The 10130-nt window shown below is 37.3% G+C and overlaps 1 pseudogene; it reads left to right on the top strand.

Annotated features, from left to right (window-relative positions):
- The first annotated feature begins 218 nt into the window (after positions 1-218).
- Positions 219-9570, top strand: LOC149199712 (protein IQ-DOMAIN 6-like; annotated as a pseudogene).
- The last annotated feature ends 560 nt before the right edge of the window (positions 9571-10130 follow it).

Here is a 10130-nt window from a genome sequence, read left to right as displayed (position 1 = left end):
CTAGGAGAGTAGCTGTTTGACATTCCTGCCAGGTTCCACACTCTTTCTCATGATCTTTTCCTGTTTGTTTCTTAAATTTTTCATGCTTTTTATCTTCTTGTACTTCTCTCATGTCTTACATTGTGGGAGATGCTCTATGCATGGCCTTTGCATACTCTGTTCATGTAACTTTTTGCATCACTACCTTTGCATACTATGTTCATGTAACTTTTTATAGCATGGCCTTTGCATACTCTGCTCATGTAACTTTTTGCAGTCCTGGTCATTATGTTAGGTTATCAGTGGACCCTAATAATAGATGCATTTCCTTACCTGGGAAATTGCATCTCACCCGTCTTCAGTGCTATTTCATTTTTTTCCAGTCATTAGTTACGTAGGAATCTTGTTGTAAGTTCATTCATTTAGCGGAAGCAAGCTTATTGACTTTGTTGTAAGATGCACAGAAAAAGCTCACGAATGTAAAGTCTAGAAAATGGGGCCTGTGGAAAATTTCTAGTGACCATGAATCCAAGGGGACAAATGAAGCAAGTTTCCATAAGAGGGTAAATTCAAATGGGGAGACATCTGAAGTGGCCTCTGCTGTTGCAGAGGCTTATAATGCTGCAGTGGCCACTATTGTGAGGGCTCGTCCTAAAGACTTCAAGGTTGTCAGAGAAGAATGGGCCGCCATTCACATACAGACTACTTTTCGAGGATTTTTGGTAACCATTCTTCATGCACGAGCCTCTATAGATTGTATGGTTGGTTGTTTTGAGAGATGATTGTTTTCAATCCATTGGCTTTGGTTTGGGTTTTATAGGCCAGGAGGGCACTGCGAGCGCTGAAAGGGTTTGTGAGATTACAAGCATTGTTTCGAGGTCGTCAGGTAAGGAAACAAGCAGCAGTTACCTTGAGGTGCATGCAAGCACTTGTTAGAGTTCAGGCCCGTGTAAGAGCTCGCCATGTTTGGATGTCGACTGAAGGCTTAGCTGTGCAAAAAATGATTGATGAACATTGAATTCGCCAAAACAAACTGCGAGAATCTGAGGTATTTTAACACTCTGGCCACTATGGTTTAGTAGCTTACTCTACCCACACAATAGGTCGAAGTGCTGAATCCTGTGAGTGTCGGATTACCATATGTCAACTGTAGTTTAAGATATATACAAAACCACAAGCAAATCCGAATCATCATCGTGTTTACTCTTATCATGAAAAGTTCTTGCACAAACGCTTCAGGCCCCTATTCTGGTTTTTGCTCAGACACCAAACCAGGACTACTCATGAAGATAAGTAGTTTCCCTTTCTGTAGACTTTCCCTGGCCATATTGCTTTTCACAACCCTTGTGCAGTGGACTAGATCATACCTCATATAGATACTTCTTTATCATAGGTCTGAAAAGATCCCGGTTTTTCTTACCAGTTTCTTTCCCTTTGTTTCTAGATATGCTAAATTTTAGTTTCTGATAATCCCATAACTTATACCACAGTAGTAATATTTGTGTGATGTGGAATTGCCGGAATAATTCTGATAACCTAAAAATATTTTATGTTTTAACTTGCAAAAAATTGGCTCTGTTATCCATTTTGTTTCAGAAGTGCATTGCTTGTTTCAGGAGGGGTGGTGTGATAGTCAAGGAACCCTTGAAGAAGTTCGTGCAAAACTGAAAAATGAGACAAGAGGGTGCAATCAAACGTGAGAGAGAAATTGCTTATGCTCTCTCCCATCAGGTACATAACTATGTTCAATGCAGAAAAGTCACTTGAAAATTCATTTGTATAAGCCCTTGATTGAACACTCTATTTCTAGTAGATTTTAAATGTTGTGGTAGAATCCTCTGCACAAGACCTTAGATGTAGATGCCAGGTTGACATTTTGAAATTTATATACTAGCAACTTTTATCAGTGTCGAATCTGTTTTCAACAATGGAGAAGCAATTCGAAAACAAACATGACTTATGCTAGAATTGAGCTAGACAAAAATAGCTAGGGTTGGAGCTGGTTAGAACACTGGATGGCTGCAAGGCCTTGGGAGAATAGACTAATGGAACAATCCCAAATGGATGCTTGTGAAATTCAGTCTCTCAAAAGCTATGATGATGTCGGAGAGAATCTGAGGAAATCTCATGAACCAGGAAAAGTTAAAGTTCGTAGAAACAATATTAGGGTTCCTATTGCTGCAAAACCACATTTAGCAGTTTCCAGTCATCCTACTGGTAGATTATCTTCCAACCCTAGCTCTGATATCCAATCTGATGAGAGCTCAGCAATCTCAAGGGGACCATGTACTCCAAAATCTGGAAATACTCTGCAGACATCAGATGAGAGTGTGGGAAGGCCTAATTACATGAACTCTACAGACTCTACCAAGGCTAAAATACGCTCGTCTAGTGCACCAAAGATAAGAACCTCATATGATGATCTTCAATTGCAGAAGAGAGTTTCTTCATATAATGCTGAGGTGAAGAGCACAACCTGTTCAGATTCTTCTGTGTATGCTTGCAAATTGATTCCACCTATGTTGAGATCTGACAAATCATCTACCAAGAGTGGAGAGATTTCTTCTTGTTCTTATGGAGAGTCCAGAAAACCCTTTTATCAATGCTAAGTTTCAGAGTTCTATCCTGTCACTAATAGTGGCTAACAGTTGGAAACTCTGCTGTGAATGGTTTGAGCTACAGTGATCAGCATTTCATGGGCATTCTTCTGTATGTTTGAACAAAAGTTCAACCTAGCTGCAGAGATTAAGATTTCAGCTTCCAGCTGAACTATGTCAGATGCTCTTTGGGAGTGGAGAGTAAAATTTTGAGTTCAAAAGCCGCAGTGCTCAACTATTGATTAGCTTCTTGGTTGGTGGTTGTGAGGAGCTAAAAGTTTGGTTTGATCTGGTGATTGGAGACATGGTCAGCTGGATTGCATTTGAGTCTTTGAGGAAGCTACTTACTGGAGATCTGTGATTAAGGGAAAAACAAATCTATAGCAAAAGCAAAAGAGCATGACATCAGACACCAATATGAGCTTTATTATGAATTTCTTCTCGGCCTCATCTGTTAAGAGAGTAGTTGTTTGACATTCCTGCCAGCTTCCACGCTCTTTCTCATGATCTTTTCCATTCAAATCAGCCGAGAAATGAAAGTTGTGATGATTTTGACCTTGAAATGGCATTATGTAAGCTGCTTCCCTGGGGCTGAATTGTTGCAAGCAAGTTTCATAAAATAATGGATTCTCATGATTTAATTTTTCCATCTAGTTAGCATTCATTAACTGACACATTTCTTAATGTTTGTTTTCTTTCATTGAATAACACCTTATTAAGTATAACTATGACCAATTTAATCATTGCATGCTTCATCCCTTTCATTATCTTTGGTAGATACTCCTCCATACTCGGGGGCCATTGAATATAGTAACCAAGGCACTATTGACATGTCATATGAGGTATGCCTCTAATAACTAGATATTTGCCTGAAAGGAGATATATTAGTCTTTAGATTTTGTTATCTTGTCTTCCCCTTATTCTTGTTTTGGTAATATTTACATATTTCTAAGATTCAAGTCTTTGCACTTTGCAAGAGGGAAAATGTATTATGTTGTACTATGCACATTATTGTATATAATTATTGGTGAAAATAAATTTTCATGGCATTAGTGGAGTAATCACTCACCCTCTCAGGGGATTGAAGAGCTTTCCCCCTTGTGGAACAAGTATAAGCATGAAGATATCTTTGTGTGGACCTCCTATGCTACGGTGAGAATATGGGTTGCCTAATAAGCATGGAATTGCATATGAACCTTAAGCCATGAGCTTTGCTAGCTCAAAATCAAAATCAAAATCTCTTTCAAATGGAAACAAATTATGTTCCTTAGTAGTGTGTGTCTTAAGTCCTCAGGGGAGTAAGGGAAGCAAACGAACTTCTTTCTAAAGAACTAACAAAAGGTTTGATGCATCAGTGCTTCTACAAGGGATGTGCAAACATTCCTGTCAGCTTTGTCATGTTCAAGAGTTTCCTGACAGAGGTATAGGTAGGTCCATTTTGTGTTAAGCACGTGCTATATTCTATTCGCTGATTCTGTATCCGTTGGATAGAAGATCCATGTGTCTTATTCGCTTCAATGCGTTTCATACATCTTTCGAATGCGAGAGTGGAAGCCTTCATTATGAGGGCTTGGTGTGCATTACGTGTATTTAATTCTTTTTCCAATTCGAGTACATCACAAAGGAAGTCCACATGCCTAGGTGGATAGCCACAAAGTTAGAAAAATTCATGCATGAATTTATAACGTTAAGTGGATTTGGATTCATTGGGTTTTTATTTCTGAGAACCTTAGCGTTGATTCTTGATTGAAAATATGCCAGGTCTGATGTCAAGTTCAATCACGGTGATCCATATTAGGTAATGCTTGTTGACGGACATAAGTTTATATTCTGTATTTGATATGAAATACTTCAAAATAATCCTTTTAATATTAATAAGGTGTTTTGTCCAGATGTCATGGATTTTGAGGAGATAGAAGGTTCACCTCTTTCTATGCCCAACCTTTACTATAAGTGAAGTCTTGTACAGACATGATTAGGGTCTGTTCCTTGGTCTTTTACATACATGCTAGAGTTGCCATTAGACTTGTGTATCTGATTCTGTTTGATAGCTAGTTTGTGTAGTTTGGAAATTTATTGAATATGGAAATAAATCAGGCCATCAAACCTGGGTGATATATGTTCAAAACCAATAATATTTCTGCATACAGAAGGATATACATTAAATATTGGCACCATCAGCAGATGAACCAACATAATGAAATGATTTATGCTTTCATTGGAATGTGTATTTTTAAGAGACTAGCTGGAGTGAGTGTACACTTGTGGTAGCAAGGTTCAGAGAGTTCAGCAGGCTTTCTGTTTCCAATTTGAGATTAAATTTTAATCTTACTGATATTGGGGTCTGTTGTTGGGATTTTTACAGTCTCTTGTTCAGCTGTAAAATGTAAAATGTGTGGCTTCTGCCACAATAGTGAACTCTATACCAATATTAACTTTTGATGGAGATAAGTCTGAACAGGGATCGACAGATGAAATGGAGTAAGGGTTTATCTATTATCAGGTTCTCATGTCTTGTATTTAGGATACAATGTCTATCATTGTTCTTAACAACCTAAGGAGATGATTTTTTTTCTGGGATTTTGATAATCTATGTTTTGGGACGTTGTGTAGGAAATGTGCAATATGCCAATTTGAATATGAATTTGGTGACCAGATCATCTCCTTACCGTGCACCCATAGTTTCCATAACCATAGTGGGGCAGAGTGGTTGCTAAATCACTCTAAGTTGTGCCCCATATCTAAGCACGACATTATGGACCAGAAGCCTGTGGATACTGAATTTGGTCCCTGAGCTTCTGCGGCTAAAAATGGTAGAGAAAAGAAACACTGTATAGTTCCCTTTTTATATAGAATTCAGTGGTTGATTTGTAAATATTACTGCAGTGGTCTTTCTTCGTTGAAAACAAATTTATGGCCACAACTTTGTAAACAGATGTAATATTTAAGGAGAAATATTGTTGTAAAGTGTAGAACTTCCATCGTACTTATTCAGAATCAGAAAATCTATTCTCATCAGAATATGCCTCCTTCCTACCAAACAACAACTTAAAAATATCAATATTTAAGAATCCGAGCATTGACAAAAGATACCATATTTTTGCGTTTTTTGGGTAGATTTGAAGTACATGGTTTGTTGAACATGTTGTATGCTCAACGCCCCACCTATCTTTTTGGGTAATAAGTTTTATGCTCATGTTTCAGGAGGGGTGGTGTGATAGTCAAGGAACCCCTGAAGAAGTTCGTGCAAAACTGCAAATGAGACAAGAGGGTGCAATCAAACGTGAGAGAGCAATTTCTTATGCTCTCTCCCATCAGGTACATAACTATGTTCAATGCAGAAAAGTCACTTGAAAATTCATTTGTATAAGTCCTTGATTGAACACTCTATTTTTGGTAGATTTTAAATGCTATGGTAGAATCCTCTGCACAAGACCTTAGATGTAGATGCCAGGTTGACATTTTGAAATTTATATACTAGTAGCTTTTATGGGTGTTGAATTTTTCCATTCAAATCAGTTGAGAAATGAAAACAATGATGATTTTGACCTTGAAATGGCATTATGTAAGCTGCTTCCCTAGGGTTGAATTGTTGCAAGCAAGTTTCATAGAATAATGGATTCTCATGATTTAACTTTTCCATCTAGTTAGCATTCATTAACTGATGCATTTCTTAAAGTTTGTTTTATTTTATTGAATACCAACTTATTAAGTAGAACTATGACCAATTTAATCATTGCATGTTTCAACCCTTTCATTATCATTGGCAGATCCTCTTCCATACTCGGGGGGCATTGAATATAGTAATCGAGGCACTATTGACAATCATTGCATGTTTTAGCCCTTTCATTTTCATTGGCAGATCCTCCTCCATCCTTAGGGGGCATTGAATATAGTAACCAAGGCACTATTGACATGTCACATGAGGTATGCCTCTAATAACTAGATATTTTCCTGAAAGGAGATATATTAGTCTTCAGATTTTGTTATCATTTGTCTTCCCCTTATTCTTGTTTTGGTAATATTTACATATTTCTAAGATTCAAGTCTCTGCACCTTGCAGGAGGAAAAATGTATTATGATGTACTATGCACATTATTATTAATAATTATTGGTGAAAATAAATTTTCATGGCATTAGTGGAGTAATCACTCACCCTCTTAGGGGATTGAAGAGTTTTCCCTCTTGTGGAACAAGTATAAGCATGAAGATATCTTTTTGTGGACCTCCTAAGGTACAGTGAGAATATGGGCTGCCTAATAAGCATGGAATTGCATATGACACTTGAGTCATGAGCTTTGCTAGCTCAAAATCAAAATCAAAATTTCTTTCAAATGACAACAAATTCTGTTCCTTAGTAGTGTGTGTCCTAAGTCCTCAGGGCACCAAGGGCAAAAAACAATCTTCTTTCTAAAGAACTAACAAAAGGTTTGATGCATCAGTGCTTCTACAGGGGATTTCCAAACATTCCTGTCAGCCTTTTCATGTTTAGGAGTTTCCTGACAGAGGTATAAGTAGGTCCATTTTGTGTTAGGCGCGTGCTATATTCTATTAGTTGATTCTGTATTTGTTGGATAGAAGATCCATGTGTCTTATTCACTTCAATGCGTTTCATACATCTTTCGAATGCGAGACTGGAAGGCTTCGTTATAAGGGCTTGGTGTGCATTACCCGTATTTAAGTCTTTTTCCAATTTGAGTACATAACAAAGGAAGTCCACATGCCTAGGTGGATAGCCACAAAGTTAGAAAAATTTGTGTATGTGGATTTGGCTTCATTGGGTTTTTAATTCTAAGAACCTTAGCATTGATTCTTGAATTGAAAAGATTCCAAGTTTGATGTCACGTTCAATCACGGTGATCCATATTAGGTAATGCTTGTTGAGGGACATAAGTTTATATTCTGTATTTGATATGAAATACTTCAAAATAATCCTTTTAATATTAATAAGGTGTTCTTTCCAGATGTCATGGATTTTGAGGAGATAGAAGGTTCACCTCTTTCTATGCCAAACCTTTACTATAAGTGAAGTCTTGTACAGACATGATTAGGGTATGTTCCTTGGTCTTTTACATACATGCCAGAGTTGCCATTAGACTTGTGTATCTGATTCTGTTTGATAGCTAGTTTGCGTAGTTTGGAAATTTGTTGAATAGGGAAATAAATCAGGCCATCAAACTTGGGCGATATATGTTCAAAACCGATAATATTTTTGCATACAGAAGGATATACATTAAATATTGGCACCATCAGCAGATGAACCAACATAATGAAATGATTTATGCTTTCATTGGAATTTGTATTTTTAAGAGACTAGCCAGAGTGAGTGTACACTTGTGGTAGCAAGGTTCAGAGAGTTCAACAAGCTTTCTGTTTCCAATTTGAGATTAAATTTTAATCTTACCGGTATTGGGGTCTGTTGTTGTGATTTTTAAAGTCTCTTGTTCAGCTGGTAAATGTAAAATGTGTGGCTCCTGCCACAATAGTGAACTCTATGCCAATATTAACTTTTGATGGAAATAACTCTGAACAGGGATCGACAGATGAAATGGAGTAAGGGTTTATCTATTATTAGGTTCTCATGTATTGTATTTAGGATACAATGTCTGTCATTGTTCTTAACAACCTAAGGAGATGATTTATTTTCTGTGATTTTGATAATCTATGTTTTGGGACGTTGTGTAGGAAATGTGCAATATGCTAGTTTGAATATGAATTTGGTGACCAGATCATCTCCTTACCATGCACCCACAGTTTCCATAACCATTGTGGGGCAGAGTGGTTGCTAAATCACTCTAAGCTGTGCCCCATATCTAAGCACTACATTATGGACTAGAAACCTGTGGATACTGAATTTGGCCCCTGAGCTTCTACAACTAAAAATGGCAGAGAAAAGAAACATTGTACAGTTCCCTTTTTGTATAGAATTCAGTGGTTGATTTGTAAATATTACTACAATGGTCTTTCTTCGTTAAAAGCAAATTTATGGCCACAACTTTGTAAACAGATGTAATATTTAAGGAGAAATATTGTTGTAAAGTGTAGAACTACCATCATATTTATTCAGAATTAGAAAATCTATTCTCATCAGCATATGACTCCTTCCTGCCAAACAACAACTTAAAAATCTCAATATCTAAGAATCCGAGCATTGCCAAAAGATACCTTATTTCTATATTTTTTGGGTAGATTTGAAGTACATGGTTTGTTGAACATGTTGTATGCTCAATTCCCCACCTATCTTTTTGGGCAATAAGTTGTATGCTCATGTTTCAGGAGGGGTGATGTGATAGTCAAGGAACCCTTGAAGAAGTTCGTGCAAAACTGCAAATGAGACAAGAGGGTGCAATCAAACGTGAGAGAGTAATTGCTTATGCTATGGAGCTGGTTAGAATGCTGGATGGCTGCAAAGCCTTGGCTGAATAGACTCATGGAACAAGACCGAATGGATGCTTGTGAAATTCAGTCTCTCAAAAGCTATGATGATGCTAAGGAGAATCTGGGGAAATCTCATGAACCAGGCAAATTTAAAGTTCACAGAAACAATATTAGTGTTCGTGTTGCTACAAAACCACCTTCAGCGGTTTCCAGTCATCATACGGGTAGATCATCTTCAAAGCCTAGCTCTGATATCCAATCTAATGAGAGCTCAACAATCTCAAGGGGATCATGTACTCCAAAATCTAGAAATACTACGCAGACATCATATGAGAGTGTGGGAAGGCCTAATTACATGAATTCTACAGAGTCTGCGAAGGCTAAAATACGCTCGTCTAGTGCTCCAAAGATAAGACCCTCATATGATGATCTTCAACTGCAGAAGAAAGTTTCCTCATATAATGCTGAAGTGAAGAGCACAGTCGGTTCAGATTCCTCTCTGCATGCTTGCAAATTGATTCCACCTATGTTGAGATCTGACAAATCATCTACCAAGAGTGGAGAGATTTCTTCCTTTTCTTATGGAGAGTCTCGAAAACCCTTTTATCAATGCTAAGTTTCAGAGTTCTATCCTGTCACTACTAGTGGCTGAAGGTTGAAAACTCTGCTGTGAATGGTTTGAGCTACAGTGACTAGAATTTCATGGGCATTCTTCTGTATGTTTGAACAAAAGTGCAACTTAGCTTCAGAGATTAAGATTTCAGCGTCCAGCTGAACTGTGTCAGATGCTCTTTAGGAGTGGAGAGTAAAATTTTGAGTTCAATTTTAAATAGTTTTTACTTAAGAACTCAAAAGAAGACATGAAATATTTTCATTTGTTTAGTTGGGCCAACATGAAACATTTGTTTGTGGTTGCACAAAGAGGAATCAAATTGTTGGTGCTAGAATCTAGGCCTCATTACTGACTGTATAGTGTTGTTTTTCAAGGTTTTCCTCTGCCACTTAAGGTCCACTAGGGTAGTCTCACATGTGTTTAGTTCTTTTTATAATGGAGAGAAACCCATTTTGAAATCACACAACTTCTCTTCTATGCTATTATTTCTTATGCATTATATACAATTTTGACTTCTTTTTTCTATACTATTATTTCTTATGCCATTTCCTTACGGCGTTTCC

The sequence above is a fragment of the Pinus tabuliformis genome, chromosome 2_1, assembly GCF_031772625.1.
Source record: "Pinus tabuliformis cultivar Carrire ecotype Pingquan chromosome 2_1, CPIR1, whole genome shotgun sequence".
Taxonomy (NCBI): Eukaryota; Viridiplantae; Streptophyta; class Pinopsida; order Pinales; family Pinaceae; genus Pinus; species Pinus tabuliformis.
The sequence above is the reverse complement of the archived record's forward strand: the minus strand, read 5'-3'. Positions and strand labels throughout refer to the sequence as shown.